Raw genomic sequence first — 21,066 nt, forward strand, 5'->3', positions numbered from 1 at the left:
TTCATTGGCTGATTTGCAGAAGTAGATCACCAGGACTTTCTTCCTAGTCTGTCTTTGTCTGGAATATTTGCTGAAACCTGTTCAGCACCACAGCAACATGCAAGATTCCACTGACAGATGGGTGGCGGCTGTGCATGAGGTGCTTTGGGCAGGAATCAAACCCAGATCTCCATCATGAAGGATAAGAATTAACTGTGTATAGAAAGGGGATAAACATTAAAAAAGTCAAAATTTACTATAAGAGTTTCAAGTCTATGTATATAGTAGCAACGGGACCATGATAGGACAGAAAAATTGAGGAGGGCTTATAAGAGAAAGGTAAGATGAATTCATTTTGTATATGCAAGTAAAAATGTCCACTTCATAGTTAGAAATACAGAATTAGCCGTCTCTTGTGGCTTCTCAGAGGGAAGCAGCTGCTTCAAGATGAAGATGAGTATCTTCTTCCAAGCCTGCTAGAAACTCATTAAAATGAACAATGAACACAAACTTCATACCTTTTATAACAAGCGTATGGCCACAGACGTTGTTCCCGAAACTCTGGGAGAAGAGCAGAAGAGCTTTGTGGTCCAAATCGGTGGTGGGAACTATAGACAAGGTTTCCCTACATGGCTGTGTTCACCTGCTCCTGAGTAAAAGGCAATACTGTATACACCAAGAAGAACTGGAGACAGGAAGTGCAAATCTGTTCGGAGTTGCATTGTATACGCCAATTTGAGTGTTCTCCATTTGGTTATTGCAAAAAGGGAAAGAAGGATATCTCTGGACTGACTAATACTACTGTGTCTCAATATTTGAGGCCCAAAAGAACATAATTTGAAAATTTCTCTTAAGAAGGCCATGTCCACCAGTATGCTGTGAGAAAGCCCGTGAACAAAGAAAGTAAGACACCCAAGACCAAAGCACCCATGACTCAGTATCCTGTTATTCCACGTGCCCTGGAACACAAAAAGCCGGCGTATTAAGAAACAGCTTACTAAGAAAAATAAACAAGAAGCATTTGGCCAAGAAAGTGAAGGTAACCAAAGTAAGACGCCAAGAAGGAATTGCCAAGAGACAGAGTCTGTCCTCTCTGATAACTTTAATCTCTAAGTCTAAGTCCAGTCAAAAATAAGATTTACTAAGAATAATAAATAAGACCAGTCATTTTAAAAAGAAAAAGAAGTATAGGATTAGTTTGTGTGAACAGTCAAGAGTAGAAATGTAGTTTTTATCAAACCTGTAAACACATTGCCTTCCAGTCAATTCTAACTCATAGCAACCCTATAGGATGGGGTAGAACTGCCTTATAGGGTTTCCAAGGATGTAATCTTTATGGAGGAGCCCTGGTGGTGCAGTGGTTAAAAGCTCAGTTACTAACCCAAAGGTTGGCAATTTAAATACACCAGTCATTCACTATCAGTCATAATCAACTTAACGGCAATGGCTTTGGTTTAGGTTTTTTTTAATCTTTATGGAAGGAGATTGCCACATCTTTCTCCCACAGGTCAGCTGGTGGGTTCAAACCGAAGATCTTTTTGGTTAGCAGCTCAACACTTAACCGTTGTGGCATTGTATCTCTCCTTTTTATCAAACACCAAATCAAACAAACAAAGAAGAAAAAAACACAGACACCATAAATAAAGTTAGAAGAGAAACAATGGGAAAAAAGGATTTGCAGCACATATAAGAGACATGATTAGTATCCAGTAAAATTTACACCCTCGTATGTCAGTCAGTGTGTCATACTCTGGGGACTTGTGTGTTGCTGTGATGCTGGAAACTATGCCACCGGTATTCAAATACCATGGTAGACAGGTTTCAGCTGAGCTTCCAGACTAAGACGGACTAGAGAAAAGGACCCAGTAGTCTACTTATGAAAAGAATTAGCCAGTGAAAACCTTATGAATAACGGCAGAACACTGTCTGATATAGTGCCAGAAGATGAGCCCCTCAGGTTGGAAAGCACTTGAAATATGACTGGGAAGAGCTGTTCCTCGAAGTGGAGTCCACGTTAACGATCTGGATGGAGTCAAGCTTTCAAGACCTTCATTTGCTGATGTGGCACAACTCGAAATGAGAAGAAACAGCTGCAAATACCCTTTAGTAATCAGAACGTAGAATGTATGAATCTAGGAAAATTGGAAATCATCAAAAATGAAATGGAACTCATAAACATCAATATCCTAGGCATTAGTGAGCTGAAATGGACTTGTATTGGCCACTTTGAGTTGGACAACGATATAGTCTACTATCTGGGAATGACAACTTGAAAAAGAATGGCATTGCATTCATTGTCAAAAAGAATATTTCAAAATCTATCCTGAAGTACAATGCTGTCGGTGGTAGGATAATATCCTTACGCCTACAAGGAAGACCAGTTAATACGATTATTATTCAAATTTAAGCACCAACCAGTAAGGCCAAAGATAGAAATTGAAGATCTTTACCAGCTTCTGCAGTCTGAAATTGATCAAACATGCAATCAGGATGCATCGATAGTTACTGGTGATTGGAATGCTAAAGTTGGAAACAAAGAAGGATTGGTATTTGGAAAACATGGCCTGGGTGATAGAAACGATGCTGGTGATCACATGATAGAATTTTGCAAGACCAATGATGTCTTCATTGCAAGTATCTTTTTTCAACAACATAAATAATAAATATACACATGGACTAGCAAGATGGAATATGCAGGAATCAAATTGACTACATTTGTGGAAAAAGACAACAGAAAAGCTCAATATTATCAGTCAGAACAAGGCCAGGGGCCAACTGCAGATCAGGCCATCCATTGCTCATAAGCAAGTTAAAGTTGCTGCTCAAGAAAATTAGAACAAGTCCATGAGAGCCAAAGTACAACCTTGAGTACATCCCATCTGAATTTAAAGACTACCTCAAGAATAGATTTAATGCATTGAACACTAATGACCGAAGACCAGATGAGTTGTGGAATGACATCAAGGACATCATACATGAAGAAAGAAAAAAACCAACCCACTGCTGTCCAGTCGATTCCAACTCATAGCCACCCTTTAGAACAGAGTAGAACTGCCCCATAGAGTTTCCAAGGAGCACCTGGAGGATTCAAACTGCCGAATTCTTGGTTAGCAGCTGTAGCACTTAACCACTACGCCACCAGGGTTTCATGAAGAAAGAAAGAGGTCATTAAAAAGACAAGAGAAAGAAAAAGCCAAAATGGATGTCGGAAGAGACTCTGAAACTTGCTCTTGAATGTCAAGTAGCTAAAGGAAAAGGAAAAAATGGTGAAATAAAAGAGCAGAACAGAAGATTTCAAAGGATGGCTCGAGAAGACAAAGTAAAGTACTGCCATGACATGTGCAAAGACCTGGAGATAGGAAAACAAAAGAGAAAAACACACTCAGCATTTCTCAAGCTGAAAGAACTGAAGAAAAAAATCCAAGCCTCGAGTTGCAATACTGAAAGATTCTGTGAGCAAAATCCTAAAATACACAGGAAGCATCAGAAGTAGATGGAAGGAATACACAGAGTCACTATACCAAAAAGAATTGGTCAACGTTCAACCATTTCAGGAGGTAGCATATGATCAGGAACTGATGGTACTGAAGGAAGAAGTCCAAGCTGCACTGAAGGTATTGATGAGAAACAAACCTCCAGAAATTGATGGAATACCATCATTTCAACAAACAGATACAGTGCTGGAGCTGCTCACTCATCTATGCCAAAAAATTTGGAAGACAGCTACCTGGCCTACTGACTGGAAGAGATCCATATTTATGCCTATTCCCAAGAAAGGTGATGCAACCGAATGCAGAAATTATCAAACGATATCATTAATATCACATGCAAGGAAAATTTTGCTGAAAAGCATTCAAAAGCAGTTGCAAAAATATATTGACAGGGAACTGCCAAAAATTCAAGCTGGGTTCAGAAGAGGATGTGGAACCAGAGATATCATTGCTGATGTCAGATGGATCCTGGCTGAAAGCAGAGAAAACCTGAAAGATGTTTACCTGTGTTTTATTGACTCTGCAAAGGCATTCCACTGTGTGGATCATAACAAATTATGGATAACATTGCAAAGGATGGGAATTCCAGAACACTTAATTGTACTCACGAGGAACCTGTACATGGATCAACAGGCAGTCATTCAAACAGAACAAAGGGATACTACATGGTTTTACGCCAGGAAAGGTATGTGTCAGGGTTGTATCCTTTCACCATATCTATTTGATTTTTATGCTAAGCAAATAATCAGAGAAGCTGGACAATATGAAGAAAAACGGGGTATCAGGATTGGAAGAAGACTCATTAACAACCTGTGTTAGGCAGATGACAAAGCCTTGCTTGCTGGAAGTGAAGAGGACTTGAAGCATTTACTGATGAAGATCAAAGACCACAGCCTTCAGTATGGATTACACCTCAACATAAAGAAAACAAAAATCCTCACAACTGAACCAATAAGCAACATCATGATAAACAGAGAAAAGATTGATGTTGTCAAGGATTTCATTTTACTTGGATCCACAATCAACAGCCATGGAAGCAGCAGTCAAGAAATCAAAAGACGCATTGTATTGGGCAAATCTGCTGCAAGAAACCTCTTTAAAGTGTTGAAAAGCAAAGATACCACCTTGAGGACTAAGGTATTCCTGACCCAAGCCAGAGTGTTTTCAATAGCCTCATATGCAGGTGAAAGTTGGACGATGAATGAGGAAGACCGAAGAATTGATGTCTTTGAATTGTGGCGTTAGAGAAGAATATGTAGTATACCATGGACTGCCAAAAGGACAAACTAATCTGTCTTGGAAGAAGTACAACCAGAATGCTCCTTAGAAGCAAGGATGATGAGACTGTGTCTCACATATTTTGGACATGTTATTAGAAGGAATCACTCCCTGAAGAAGGACATCATGCTTGGTAAAGCAGAGGGTCAGCGAAAAAAAGGAAGACCCTCAAGATGCATTGACACAGTGGCTGCAACGATGGGCTCAAGCAAAGCAACAGCAGTGAGGATGATGCAGGACTGGGCAGTGTTTCATTCTGTTGTGCATAGGGTCTCTATGAGTCGGAACCTAATAACAGCTAACAAAGTTTTACAAACTAATAAGAGAAAGGCAACAACTATCAAAAGGAACTTCAAAGAGAAGGAAACAAAAATGGGCAGTAAACGTATGGAAAGATGGTCAATCTACTAATAACCAAGGAAATATTAAAAGCATAAAAATATCATTTTATACTCTTGAGGTTCGTAAAAACTAATTTGATAATGTCAAAGGGTGTGTAAACAAGTTCAAGCAGGCACATGTCACACATCCTGGGCTTGCTTGAGTAGCATTTCGTGAGGAAAGTGCAAAGGCAGAAACAGGAGCCAGGGTTCTGGACTCCACAGAGCAATCTAGCAGGACTGAGCTTCATGTATGAGAAAGGGATTGAGGCCCTTGGACTGTGATGCTTTTAGGCTGCATGATTAGGGAAAAAGCTCTCACCTATTCCCTGAATGAGAAACCAGGATTCAGTAACAACATGATGTGCAGGACTTTTGCTCCAACTCTAAGCTGCTAGTTCAGCGTTTGTGGTTGGGAGGAGTGCCAGTACCTTTCTTGTGAGTCAAGAAGGCTTACGCTTGTGGTTTCATGTTGTGGCAAGTTAGCAGAGAATTCACCCCACCAGCCCTCATGGTTGAGGGAGCACTGGCCTCTCAACTGGAGCCCTGGTGGTACAGTGGTTAAGAGCTACGGCTGCAAATCAAAAGATCAGCAGTTAGAATCCACCAGCCACTGCTTGGAAACCCTATAGGGCAGTTCTACTCTGTCCTATATAGGGCCGCTATGAGTTGGAATTGACTTCACAGCAATGGGTTTGGTTTTTTTGGGGGGGGTATGGCCTCTCGAATGGCATGATGGGTGAGGAACTGGGGTCCAGCCTTGAGAGTGACAAGTATTTATTGCCCTAAACATAGGTCATCCCAGTTTTCATGGAGTTTTGCAGGAGTCCAATGCCTTCTTTGGAAAGCCAGCCTGCAGGGAATTAGTCTCAGACAAGTTAAGATGTACCTCTCACAAGGGTTAACAAGAGTATGGGCAAATGGTATCCTCAAACAACACCAACAGAGGTTTTAAATTTTATAGCTGTTTTGGAGGCAAGGAACCTACTTCCGGCTTTCTGCCCCAAGATTACAACACTACAAGGAAGAATGACTATATGTTTCCCAGTCTCTCCAAAGATCCCTGTGCCTAAATCATGATAAAAAACCTGTAGAGTTTCCCTGACCTGAGTGAACTGTGTGGATTGGACAGTAGACATTTCAGTAGTAATCAGTGGATACAGATAACTAATGTCCATACAATCTTCAGAATGCCTTGAAATGTGCACATAATATTGGATTCCTGGTACAACACTGGGTTGGAAGAGTTTCAAGAAGGAAAGATAAACTATCCAACAGCCCAGTGGGAAGGGGAACAGTGGCCGTTGAGGTGATTTAAACAAAATAAAGGATTGCTATATTTCTAGCAATACATAATTTACAAAGTTAAATCACAGGCAAATTTTATTTCACTCTATCTTTTAACATGCTGTATCATATTCTGGCAGAGCAAATAGAGCTTTAAAAGTGTTGTGATTTGCTAATGTTTCATAGTGGTTTTGAACACTTGAAGTGAAACCAGCCACGTTTCAAATTATGATAAGTGCCTGAGTTATGATTTTTAATCTTTTAAAGCTTTATTTTCTACAACTATAAGGACTATCATTAATCATTAAGATTAATGAGACAATGTTTATAAAGCATTCAGCACAGTTTTACTTAGCACAGCGTCCCCAATCAGTGGTGCTTTAAAGAGTATGTTAACAGTAATATCCACATTGCAAAAAAGAAAAAAAAGAAAGAAACTGAGAAAATAGAGAAAAAGGGAAAAGATCACCCATAACCTGATCACTCTAGCACAAGTGCCATTATTCTGGACAGTTTCCTTTTGCAATAGACTTTTTACTTTTAGAGTCCATTGCTGTAGTTGTTATCATGAGGTCAGAACCCAGAGACCCTATGTTCATGAGGACATAAACCATGGACCTTAGCACCTAATACAGTCAATGAAAAATAATTACTGAATCAATGGATCAGCTTATTAGTTATAGCTTATTTGTATTTTTCCCATATTTTTGCCTGGCAATAGAATGCTAGAAATTCTCAGGTTGATAGGGCTATTCTTTACAACAAACAAAAAAAGTTTTTAAATATAGTTTTTCAACAAATAACAAAGATTTTCATTTTTCTTAAGTTGCCTACACTGTTCTTTCAAAATATTGCAAAAGTATGGGTAGGCAGCCTCAACTGTGTGAAGAATATTACTCAGCTCATTTTTAAGCACTCCATCTTTAAGCATTTAATTCTTGTTCCTATTACATGTAAAAAAACATAAGTTTTTTAAAAAATGGCATTGTTACTGAGAATCCAATTGTCTCACATATTTGAAAGGGCAAATTCTTCTCTTTTTTCATTACTTTAAAAATAAAATAGCAATACACATGTGGAATTATTATCTTAAGTTTCATGAAACCTGTGTTTTTCTCTAAGGATTGTCTCATATTCTCTCAAATCCCAATGAAGTTATCGCTTTGTTGTTGTTGTTAGGTGCTGTCGAGTCGATTCCGACTCATAGCGACCCTATGCACAACAGAACGAAACACTGCCTGGTCCTGCGCCATCCTTACAATTGTTGTTATGCTTGGGCTCATTGTTGCAGCCACTCTGTCAATCCACCTTGTTGAGGGTCTTCCTCTTTTCCGCTGACCCTGTACTCTGCCAAGCATGATGTCCTTCTCCAGGGACAGATTCCTCCTGACAACATGTCCAAAGTATGTAAGACGCAGTCTCACCATTCTTGCTTCTAAGGAGCATTCTGGTTGTACTTCGTCCAAGACAGACTTGTTCGTTCTTTTGGCAGTCCGTGGTATATTCAATACTCTTCGCCAACACCACAATTGAAAGGTGTCAACTCTTCTTCGGTCTTCCTTATTCATTGTGCAGCTTTCACATGCATATGGTGTGATTGAAAATACCATGGCTTGGGTCAGGCCCACCTTAGTCTTCAGGGTGACATCTTTGCTCTTCGACATTTTGAAGAGGGCCTTTGCAGCAGATTTGCCCAATGCAATGCGTCTTTTGATTTCTTGACTGCTACTTCCATAGCTGTTGATTGTGGATCCAACTAAAATGAAATCCTTGACAACTTCAATCTTTTCTCCATTTATCATGATGTTGCTCATTGGTCCAGTTGTGAGGATGTTTGTTTTCTTTATGTTGAGGTGTAATCCACACTGAAGGCTGTGGCCTTTGATCTTCATTAGTAAGTGCTTCAAGTCCTCTTCACTTTCAGCAAGCTAAGGTTGTGTCATCTGCATAATGCAGGTTGTTAATGATTCTTCCTCCAATCTGGATGCCCTGTTCTTCTTCATATAGTCCAGCTTCTTGGATTATTTGTTCAGCATACAGATTACATAGGTATGGTGAAAGAATACAACCCTGACGCACACCTTTCTTGACTTTAAACCAATCAGTATCCCCTTGTTCTGTCTGAACAACTGCCTCTTGATCTATGTAAGGGTTCCTCATGAACACAATTAAGTGTTCTGGAATTCCCATTCTTTGCAGTGTTATCCATAGTTTGTTATGATCCACACAGTCGAATGCCTTTGCATAGTCAATAAAACACAGGTAAACATCCTTCTGGTATTCTCTGCTTTCAGCCAGGATCCATCTGACATCAGCAATGATATCCCTGGTTCCACGTCCTCTTCTGAATCCAGCCTGAATTTCTGGCAGTTCCCTGTCGATATACTGCTGCAGCCGTTTTTGAATGATCTTCAGCAAAATTTTCCCTGCATGTGATATTAATGATATTGTTCTATAATTTCCACATTTGGTTGGATCACCTTTCTTGGGAATAGGCATAAATATGGATCTCTTCCAGTCAGTTGGCCAGGAAGCTGTCTTCCATATTTCTTGACATAGACGAGTGTGCACCTCCAGTGCTGCATCTGTTTGTTGAAACATCTCAATTGATATTCCATCAATTCCCGGAGCCTTGTTTTTCGCCAATGCCTTCAGAGCAGCTTGGACTGCTTCCTTCAGTACCATTGGTTCCTGATCATATGCCACCTCTTGAAATGGTTGAATATCGACTGATTCTTTTTGGTTTAATGACTCTGTGTACTCCTTCCATCTTCTTTTGATGCTTCCTGTGCCATTTAATATTTTCCCCATGGAATCCTTCCCTATTGCAACTCGAGGCTTGAATTTTTCTTCAGTTCTTTCAGCTTGAGAAACACCGAGCGTGTTCTTCCCTTTTGGTTTTCCATCTCCAGCACTTTGCACATGTCGTTACCGCTTTAGCAAAAGGCAAATCATTGCTTTCCATTATGGTCATTTTATACTTTCCTAGGTAGTGTTCACTTCCTCCCTTTCCTTAGTAAGAGAACGACTCAAAAGTAGCTCATGTAGCTTATACCTCAGCTCAAGACTCATTTCCAATTTCTATGATGTGGACAAAAAAAGCTGATTAATTTAAAAGCAAATGAACTGAACCTAGGAGATTTAGGGCCATCTCAACAAGCCACGCCGTGCCATGTGTGGTGTCATGGATTGAATTGTGTCCCCAAAAATTATGCGTATCTATTTGTCTAGGTCATGATTCCCAGTATTGTGTGACTGTCATCTGATGTGATTTTCCTATGTGTTGTAAATCCTCTCTCTATTATGTTGATGAGATGGGATTAGCAGGAGTTATGTTAATAAGGCAGGACTCAATCTACAAGATTAGGTTGTGTCTTAAATCAATCTCTCTTGAGATACAAAAGAGAGAGGTAAGCAGAGAGACATAGGGACCGCATACCACCAAGAAGGTAGTGCCAGGAGAAGAGCTGGTCCTTTGAACTCAGGGCCCCCTGGGCTGAGAAGCTCCCAGTCCAGGGAAGATTGATGATAAGGACCTTCCTGCAGAGCTGACAGAGACAGAAAGTCTTCCCCTGAGCTGATGCCCTGAATTTGGACTTCTAGCCTACTAGACTGTAGAGAATAAGCTTCTGTTTGTTGAAGCCCTCCACTTCTGCTATTTCTGTTATAGCAGCACTAGATAACTAAGCAGATGGGAATATAGGTTCCTGGTGGCCCATCTCTTGCCACTCTTTCTCCTCTTCTCCCACACATACCTTGACTGAAACTTTCAGCAGGGACCAGTCAGGTTTCCTCCTTCTTCCTCCCCTTAACAATAATTTTCACCTAAGATTTGTTTTTCCTCAAGTTCTCAAAGTAAGTCTCAATAAAATCATGGGCAAAATTGACATACACTATCATCCTTGGTCTATGAATTAGTCTCTTTCCTTCTTGATTTGTTAATGTATACAGCCATTTCACCTGTAATTAGATTTAACAAAAGGTTCTTGGGAGAAAGAAAATACAAATTAAATTTTGATTTTGGTTTTTGTCATTAAATCCTGATTTAATAAAAATTCAATGTTTTATATACTTAGAGAAAGCACTTTTAGACTTTCTTTTGTAGGATATATCTAAGTAATACCTGAAATAAATGTATATAACTGACTCATTCCAGAAATATGGGACAAACAAAAAGTATAATGAGAAAAAAATTTAAATCTGTCAATACCTTTTTTTTTTTACAAGTGGTATATAATATACAAGCACTACTTTCATGATTCAATAAAATAAACAATGAATTGATCTTTTGAATTCCTCTTTATTTAAGATAAAGAATTTCACTAACTTCTAGTTCTTGCTATCCTTCCCTCCATTACTCTTTGTCATTTTTATTAATATAACCTTACCGTTTAATTTCACCTACTTGTACAAAAATCATTTTTGACATTTGTGTTGTATATTATAGCTATAATTACAAAAATTATTTAGACAATGAAAAAGGAAGACCAAGGAATTGATGCATTCAAAATGTGGTGTTGGTGAAGAATATTGACTATACCTTGGATTGCCAAAAGCATGACCAAATCTGTGTTGGAGGAAATACAGCCAGAAGGCTCTTCAGAAGCAAGGATGACGAGACTTCATCTTGCTTACTTCAGACACGTCATCAGTAGACACCATTCACTGGAGAAGGACATCATACTTGGTAAAGTAGAGGGTCAGCAAAAAAGAAAGAGACCCTCAATGAAAAGGACTGACACAGTGGCTACAACAATGAGCTCAAACTTAGCAACGATTGTGAGGATGGCACAGGACTGGGCAACGTTTTGTTCTATTATACATAGTGTTGCTATGAGTTGGAGCCGACCCAACGGCATTTAACAATAACATGAGTTGATATGACTATTTATTAAAAAAAAAAAAAAAATTTATTAGGAACACTTTATTATTCTAGGCCACCAAACTAAGGACAAGACTTCCTTACAATTATATTTTTCTGCTGTACTGGATCTCTTAGGAAATGAATATTGACTGCAGCGTATTTCTAAATAAAATTTCCAGGAAGCCTTGCTTTGTAATCCAGGTAATTTTGTCAGTATGGACAACCAACTCAGGTATTTTGGACTCCAGAGTAGATTCCAGAGGGCCCAATTATTTAGTTAGTATGTCTATACTAAATAAATTAATTAATTGCTCCTTTCTTCTCTGCAAACAAATCATGGACAAAAGGTAAATAGAAAAATTGAGCTTTTTAATATAGAGAAATAGAAACTATGAGAAATTAATTTCTGCTCAATCGCTTGAGTAAAAATCTGGTAAAAGATACTCATGGTTATGATGACATCTTGGACTTATAAGTTGATCTTTTTATGAAGAACTCAAAGATAATAGTGCAGGCAACACTAGGTTGAAAGAAAATCAGTTCACTTGAAGTGCTGTAATTGCAAATTTTGTTAAAATTGGAGTTTCTGATATTTTGGACAAAAATGTTAAAGTTTTGCTTTTGTGAAGCCCAGATAATCAGTATATCTCAAAACATGTATCACTTTATCCATTTTCTTAGAACTCATGTGACAGTCTATTACGCTGTTTGATAAGAGGGGCAGTAGACCAAAAGGGGTGAAGAATGTAGATTAAAAGTCTATCAAAAAAGAGGGACTGAGAAGGTAATATTTTCTTAGCAAATAAGGTAACAGCACTTGAGTAAAACTGGTATTTTTGGATCCAACCAAGAATACAGCCAGCAAATGATGCAGTTTGAATACCTCCTTTTCCTCCCTAGAGGTGTAAAAGGATGCCATGTGGGATCCCTCGTCTTTGGAGGAACTCCAGAGAAATATCTCACTAAGGTTTCATGACAGATAGGGGGCCAAATGCATCCTGGATAATATTCTTGTGGTGTGTGAAGAAGGTGTTAAAGAGCCAAAGAGAAGTCATTTTCAGGTTTCTCTGAGCCAGATTTTTAAAAAATTAAAAAGCCCACAAAGGATAAAAAGTCAAACCTGACAAAGATTCAGATGAGTTTTAATATTTTAATATAACCAACCTGTACGCTCATCATTCCAGTTCCCAGTGGATGTGGCTCTGCGTTATGCTAGTCTCTCAAGAGCCGAGGAAGCAACACCAGTCAGAAAGAGAGAGGAGAGAACGGCTGGAAATGCTTCTGAAGAAAAAAGTGAAAGGGTTCAACCTCTTGGGGAGCAAAGCCTCCTGGCATCAATTGAGTTTCTGACACCCAAAGATGTATTGACTCGTGAGATGGTCTTGTAAAATTTTAAATACATGTGTAAGATAAAGAAAAATGAGGGAACATACCAAAGGTTTATTGGCATTGATCACCAAGACGGTCTACTACAACCCTTAGACAGTTGTTTAAAATGAGAGAGAAAAAAAAAGTGAGAGAAAATTCTTTGGGAAGTACGAAAGGCTCCAAACAGTTGCAATCTTAGAGTGTTATGATGTTAAAATATGAGGCACATTATCAGGAGACAAAAGTTCAAAGAGGCCTCTGCTTTGTGTTGGATAAACAGGAACATATGCCCAGCCTCAGAAATATTTCAAGTGTGTTGTGAAACTTCACTCAGTTAGGAGAGAAATGTTAGAGTTCAACTGTGAAAAATTCAATTGCGTATTTGAAAAAAGCAGGTGCTGGGAAAGATCAGAAACTTTCTGAGAGTGTCAGCACCATATTCCACAATAGCAAGCAGCAGCAAAGATGTTATTAAGACTCAGAGAGGTTTTCTGAGGGATGTATCAAATGAGGTCAAAAAGCACTTGCATGTCATTGTAGATATGTGTTCTTCTCAGGGAAAATAAAAGTCAAAAAGAAGGAAATTGAGACAAGAAATATTTCATATGTGGCCTCTAGGAAATTTATAAAAATCAAGGGAAATTTGGGCAGAATTCACTACATATCAGAAGTGGGAGATGTCTGTTGAGGAAAGTTAATTGAAGGGAAGAAAAAAAAAAATCTTACCCACAAAACATGAACCTAAAATTAGTTCGCCAGAGAAGTCCTGTTGCAAAGAAATTGTAATTGTTGATTTATGAGTTGTGATGGCCTAGGAGAGTATGTGTAGCTGATGAAAAATCTTTTCTTTATCCTGTATCTGGAGGGATTTTTAATATAGTTACATGAAGCCCCTTGTAAGTGGCTTCTATTTCTATTTCTTTTGTATCTACTCCACGGAATACAGTGTTCTATGAATAGTGATGAGACCAATAAATGTTGACTGATTAGCTAGCTAAGCAAAAGTCCACTGTCTGAAGCAAAGGGAAAGTCTAGTACTTCCAGGAACCCTAGAGGAAGTCAGGTGATGGACAGCAGGACCTGCTCTGGTTCAAATGCAAGACTTGGCACCAACTTCCTTCTTCTTCAAGTTGTAGTACTCACCTCCCCCATCCCAGCCCTACAAGGCAGGATGACTCCACATACACTTTCCTGGATCTCCTGCCCTGGTCTCTATGTTCACACTCATCATCCTAAACTCTGGGCTTTTACTTTTAGATCTTATTGGTTTGTGCCATGGAGTCGATTCTGACTCATAGCCCTGTCCCTTTCCTTAAAGCTATGAAGTGCTTCCCGCTCATCTGCAAAATTAATCCATATTGCTACACCACTGGGCCAAGGGGTTACCCTTTCAAGTTAACATTTGCATTTGATTGTGAAAGAATCTAGAGAGAAGAGAAAGCAATCTGATGGTAGCAGAGTTGAGGGAACCATTTTACAGCCAGTCTCTTCTTTTGCAATCCATATTGTTCACTCAGCATCACCTTCTTGCCATTACAGTACTATTTAAGCTGTCTTAGCTTTTCATTGAATATTTTGGAGGAAATGTTTTCAAACTAAAGAAAACGCACACACACATCATTATCATCACCTTCTTCATTCATGCGCTACTCACTTTACAGAATTAACAAACTCTTATAGTTTGTCATTTTGTTTCAGATTAAAAAAAAAAAAAAGACATTTCAGGTAAATTTGAAGCAGTACTTGTTCCTCCTCTCCACAACATTTCCCTCCCTTCCTTCCTTTCGAAAGACAAGCATTATTTGATTTGTAACCTTCTAGGTCTTGTGTAAGCTTCTAGGTCATGCTTTTATACTTTGTATATACATCTATGTATAAATAATGCTTTGTGTGTTCTTTTAATTATTCATAAATGCACTCAGGCTGTACATGTTAGTCTTCAATTTGCTTTCTATAACTCAACATTGTTTTAGATTTTTCCGTATAAATACATATGTAACTAGTTTGTTCACTTTATCAGCTATGTAGCATTTCATTAAATAACTCACTATGCCATAACTTATTTCTCAATTCCTATTGGATGTTTCCAATTTTTCACTATTGTATACAATATCATGTACTGTATGATTATCCTTATGTAATCTTTGCACATATTCAAGGATTGTCTATGGGTGCAAATATCTCCAAGCACAATTGCTGGGTTGTAGGATATAAGCACTCTGTCTTTACTTCAGTGAGCCTTGGTGGTACAGTGGTTAGAGCTAACTGCTGCTAACTGGAAAGCCAGCAGTTCAAACCCACCAGCTGCTCCACAGGAGAAAAATGTGGCAGTCTGCTTCTGTAAAGATTACAGCTTTGCATCTGGGGTCTTAAATGCTAGCAAGTGGCCATCTAAGATGCATCAATTGGTCTCAAGCCACCTGGAGCAAAGGAGAATGAATAACACCAAGGACACAAGGTAATTATGAGCCCAAGAGACAGAAAGGACCACATAAACCAGAGATTACATCAGCCTGAGACCAGAAGAACTAGATGGTGCCCGGCTACAACTGATGACTGCCCTGACAAGGAATGCAACAGAGAACCCCTGAGGGAGCAGGAGAGCAGTGAGATGCAGACCCCAAATTCTCTTAAAAGGACCAGACTTAATGATCTGACTGAGACTAGAAGGACCCTGGTGGTCATGGCCCCCAGACCTTCTGTTAGCCCAAGACAGGAACCATTCCCAAAGCCAACTCTTCAGACAGGGATTGGACTGGACAATGGGATAGAAAAAGATGCTGGTGAAGAAAGAGCTTCTCGGATCAAGTAGACTCTTGAGACTATTTTGGCATCTCCTATCTGGAGAGGAGATGAGAGGGCAGAGGTGGTCAGAAGCTGGAGGAATGGACACAAAAAGAGAGAGTGGAGGGAAGAAATAGGCTGTCTCATTAGGAGAAGAGCAATTAGGAGTATATAAATTTTTGTATGAGAGACTGACTTGATTTGTAAACTTTCACTAAAAGTACAATAAAAATTAAAAAAGATTACAGCCTTGGAAATCTTATGGGGCAGTTCTACTCTACTGTGTCACTATGAGTCAGAATTGACTCGATGGCAATGGGTTTATCTTTATTGCAGAGTACCAATTGGCTCTCTAAAGAGATTTATGAATTTATCAGTGATGTTTAATAGTTCTTGTTTCTCTACATCCTCACTACCCTTTTCTATTATATTGTCAGACTTTGCCAATCTGATGCATATAAAATGAAGTCTCCTTATTTTAAATCCCTCCATGATTACCGAGCTTGAACATCTTTTCATAATTATTAACTGTTTGGGTTTCTTTGTGAATTTATTTTCATGTATTTTATCCAGTTTTCTTTTGAGATGTTTGTCTTTTTATCTTACGTATTTGTAGGAGTTCTTTAAATATCCTGAAGAGCAATATTGTGTCTCTTACACATGTTTGAAAATATCTTCTCTTTGTATGTTGTTTGTCTTATAACTTTGCTGTGATTTGCCAGACAGACATTTTAAATATTGATACATCTGTTTTCCTTCTTAATGGATTATAGCTTTTGTGTCTTATCTAAAAGAAATTGTTATTAAAATATATAAATAAAAACATGTAAATTTATATAGACACACCCCACCCACATACTATCCACTTTCTGTAACACTTACCATAGGTTTAAGTCATCAAACCCAACTAAGTGACTTCACTAGAAACCCATGCTACTCAACTGGGTCTACTTTGTTGCTCAGCAATTATTTTTCTTCTCAAATTGACTGCCTATAATACTAGGAAGGCAGTATAGGAGCTGGCATCAGAAAGATCTAAAAGCAAGTCACAGCCCTGCCACTTATTAAGTATGTGATCTTAACCTCTGCTTGCTTCAGTTTCCTTATCAGAAACATGGGTTTTATCATTGTACCTGTCACACGGATTCCTCCATAAGTCTTGATCTTCTCAAGTATAAACACCAAACCAAACCCATTGCTGTCGAGTTGATTCCAACTCATAGCGATCCTATAGGACAGGGTAAAACTGCCCCATAGAGTTTCCAAGGAGCACCTGGTAGATTCAAACTGCTGAACTTTTGGTTAGCAACTGTAGCGCTTAACCTCCACACCACCAGGGTTTCCTTCTCAAGTATACAGCGTGTATAGATTAACTCATTTTATCCTCACTAATGAGAGGTATGAGTCAGAATCGACTCGATGGCAGTGGGTTTTGTTTGTTTGTTTGTTTGTTTATAACATAATGAGGGGGAGATACGATTATCTCCACACTGCAGATGAGGAAACTGAGGGACCAAGAGGATAACTCACTTGATTATCTTGTAGCAGAATGAAGATTTCAACCTCCAGACCTCATTCTCTAAGCACTTTACTATACTGTCTCCCAATCATTTCTTCACTGTAAGTAAATGAAAGACTGCATGCAAAACACTTAGCCTCGGTGTGCAGAATAAGCTCTGTAAATGTTATTTGTTTTTATTTCCCATGAAGGCTATTCTAAATTTTTCTAGTTCACTCCAAAGTCCTACAGGAGACCTTAAATTAATATGCTCCAGTATCTTCTGTAGAATACTAGGTATGTAGAATGTTCAGATGGTTATGTAACGAGAATCTCAGAGTAAAATAGTTTCAGAAATACTGGGTTTAAATTTTAGTTAAGTAGGAAAATTTTACCTGGAGGCCCTCTCAGAACTTTTAATACGCTAATAAGCATTGTGAATCTTGAGTAGTGATATCTCCCTAAGTTCCCAGATCCTGGATTTATCCTTCTCCTTCTACTTTTTTTTTTTTTCTTTCCTTCTTTATAGTAAAACACCCTTGGGAAACATCACATGCTTTAACTTAAACTTTGCAAAGAAGTTAGGACCGTCAGACCTGTGCACTTTCAAATGTCTTCTTCATAAAAAGTGTTAAACATAATGCCTGGAATATAGTATGTGTGCAGTAAATGCCAGGTTTTGTTACTCAGATTTTTGCATCAGTGTGCAATAGGATAATCACTTCCTCTTGGAAGACTGACTGGAATTTCTATAGCAGCATGAGTGGGCGTCAGATATAAGGAACAGTGAGAAATTAAAGGAAGAAAATTCATCTCCTCCTTTCCTTCTGACACAAAGAATTTCACCTCCTTTCCAAAGGTGACTCTTCTCTCTACTTGTGTCCATGATCTCATCTACTTCCACCTCTTCTAGGATACATCCCCCTTTTTCAAATCTTCAATCTTTCATCACCTATAACTTTGTTTTATTGATTCTAAGATGTCATCAATTCATAAAGAAAAAATATGCTGCCATTAAACCATGACACAGTGCTTTACCACTCAGACTTTCTATTTTACATTTATTAAAAGTAATTTTGGCATAGGTTTTCATAATATATCACTTCTGTGCCAGTAAAAAGGAAAACACAGGCATATAAATTGGATAATGCATTCTTAAAACTTTGAATTCACATTCTGATTCCTTATATACTCAGAACTGTTCATGTTATTTTTCCACATGGTGTTGTCCTCTGTGCTATCAAAAGTGTTGAACTAAAAAAAAACTCACTGCCTTCAAGATGACTCCGACTCATAGCGACTCTATAGGGCAGCACAGAACTGCCCTATAGAGTTTTCAGGGAGCGCTTGGTGGGTTTGAACTGCTGACCTTTTGGTTAGCAGCCGTAGCACTTAACCACTACGCCGCCAGGGTTTCCATCAAAAGTGTTGAGGATGAGCTATTTCCTAAGAGTGCTCCTCTGCTGTCTCCAAGGCTGTCTTCCAGGTGTTTCACCCATCCTCTAAGCCTTGACATGCGTGTGCTGACAGTGACTAAAAGTTACATCTGCTGCCTGGCTAACGGCAACTGTAAAATGCATCCCAACTTCAGAAATAATAAAATGTGAACAAATACAATAACAACGGCAAAAAAATCACAGAATCAATGAAATATAGATCTTTCTCTTCAGTTTATAAACATGAAGTCACCCCATAAAGTTAACAGGAAAAGTGAATTAAAAAAAAAAAAATTGGAGGTGGTAAAATAATGAGGAAAGGCAGATGGGACAAAAACTTCTCTAATTTTCTCTCCAAAGCAACATGGTCCTTGTTAATTTAGTGACATTTATCTAGATTCTTTTATCAAAGATTCTGACCTAATATATACATTTTGTTCACTGTGTTCATAAACATTTTTTGGCACATCAGACACTTGAAAATTTAACTAGACACTTATTTTCAATACACTTTTAAAAATTCTAATGTTGTTTAAGATAAAAATGACTATTTCTATATATTAATGAAGAAAACATCTGTTCTTCACATCTTCACAATAGGAAACATTTTACTTGTTCTTGGTAAAGAAATCCTGGCAAAAGTTCCAAGATTCTAAAATGGCTGGCTCAAAATGTTAAGAAATAAAATTTGCTTTTTAGATATAAGTAGAATAACTATTTAATAAACCAGACCAAACCCAGTGCTGTTGAATCAATTCCGACTCATAGCGACCCTATAGGACAGAGTAGAGCTGCCCCATGGAGTTTCCAGGGACTGCCTGGGGGATTCGAACTGCTGACCCTTTGGAGGGCAGCCGTAGCACTTAACCACTACACCACCAGGGTTTCCCAACTATTTAATACATAGTTTTAAAAGATACCATTTTCATGACAATAATTTATATGGAAACTCTTTACCTATTTCTTTTTCTCACACAAATTGCTGTACTACCCAACTTGAGATCCTAAATTGTCATGAGTTATTTTCTCCAGAACAATGGGGCATTTTAAAGCAGAGGCCAAAGTATCCAAGAAATTCAAATTAAAACAGCGAAGTTCCATTTTCTCCTCATCCCCTTCATGATGGCAGACGTCCAAAGTAAATAATAATTTTGGTGAGGGTATGAAGAAATGAGCATAATCATTATTGCTGTGGCAATATCAATTTGGACAGCCAATCTGGAGAATATTTTGACATTATGTATACAAACCTTAATTGCGTAAATGCCTTGACCTAGAAATTCAAATTATAGAAATCCATCCTAAAGAAACAATCATAAAAGTACTCAATATGTAGATAGAAAGAGTTGTTTAGAGTAGCTAAAAACCAGAACGATCTAAATGCTCAGCTACAGGTGATTAAATAATCATGGCATATACATTTAAAGTAATTCTTCTTGCAAATAAGAAACTAGTCTACAGGACTAACAGTTTACACAAGTCATGGCGTCATCTACCCTGAGACCAGAAGAACTACATTGTGCCCAGCTACCACTACCAACCATACTAATTAGGGCCACGGTAGACAGACCCTAAAAGAATGAGAGAAAAATGTGGAACAGAACCTTAAATTCCTAAAAAGCAAAAAAAAAAAAAAACAGACCTACTGGGCTGGTTGAGACTGGAGGACTCCCTGAGGCTATTGCCCTGAAAGACTCTTCAAACCATCAACCTAAACTAACCCTTGAGGTCACCTTGTAGCTGAATAACAAATTGGCTCAAAAAATAATGAATATCACCCTCAACTATTGTGCTCCTTTAAAAAATTACCTATATGAGACCAATCAGTCAACAATTACTTTAACACAAAGATAAATAATGAGACTCTTCATGTATTGTAAAGGATGTGACTGTCTTAGCCTTCTAGTGCTGCCATAACAGAAATACCACAAGTGGATGGCTTTAACAGAGAAATTTATTTTCTCACAGTCTAGTAGGTTACAAGTCCAAATTTGGGGCGTTGGCTCCAGGGAAAGTCTTTCTTTCTCTGTCAGCTCTGGAGGAAAGTCCTTGTCCTCAATCTTCCCATGGTCGAGGGGCTTCTCAGATGCAGGGACCCCACATCCAAAGGACACACTCTGCTTCTGGTGTTGCTTTCTTGGTGGCATGAGGTCCCCAACCCTCTGCTTGCTTCCCTTTCCTTTTATCTCTTGAGAGATAAAAGGTGGTGCAGGCCACACCCCGGAGAAACTCCCTTTACCTTGGATCAGGGAGGTGATCTGAGTGAGGGTGGTGTTACAATCCCACCCTAATCCTCTCAACATAAAATTACAATCACAAAATGGAGGACAACCATACAATACTGGGAATCATGGCCTAACCAAGTTGATACACACTTATTTGGGGAACATAATTCAATCCATGACAATAACCAATGTCACTGAGCAACTTGGGTAGAAATTATTGAGTGGGAACCCAAATTGCTGTGTAAACTGTCATTGGAAACACAATAAAATATTATTTAAAAAGAGAATTCTGTTCGTTGTTGTTGTTAAGTACCCTTGAGTTGGTTCTGACTCATAGAGACCCTACGCAGAACAGGACGAAACACTGCCCGGTCCTGCGCCATCCTTACAATCGTTGTTATGCTTGAGCTCATTGTTGCAGCCACTCTGTCAATCCACCTCATTGAGTGTCTTCCTCTTTTCCGCTGACCCTGTAC

The 21,066-nt window shown here is 38.6% G+C and overlaps 1 pseudogene; it reads left to right on the forward strand.

Moving 5' to 3' along the window:
* The first annotated feature begins 426 nt into the window (after nt 1-426).
* LOC100674998 (small ribosomal subunit protein eS6-like) lies at nt 427-1,217 on the forward strand (annotated as a pseudogene).
* Nucleotides 1,218-21,066: the final 19,849 nt, after the last annotated feature.

This window comes from Loxodonta africana, chromosome 10 (assembly GCF_030014295.1).
Source record: "Loxodonta africana isolate mLoxAfr1 chromosome 10, mLoxAfr1.hap2, whole genome shotgun sequence".
Classification (NCBI taxonomy): Eukaryota; Metazoa; Chordata; class Mammalia; order Proboscidea; family Elephantidae; genus Loxodonta; species Loxodonta africana.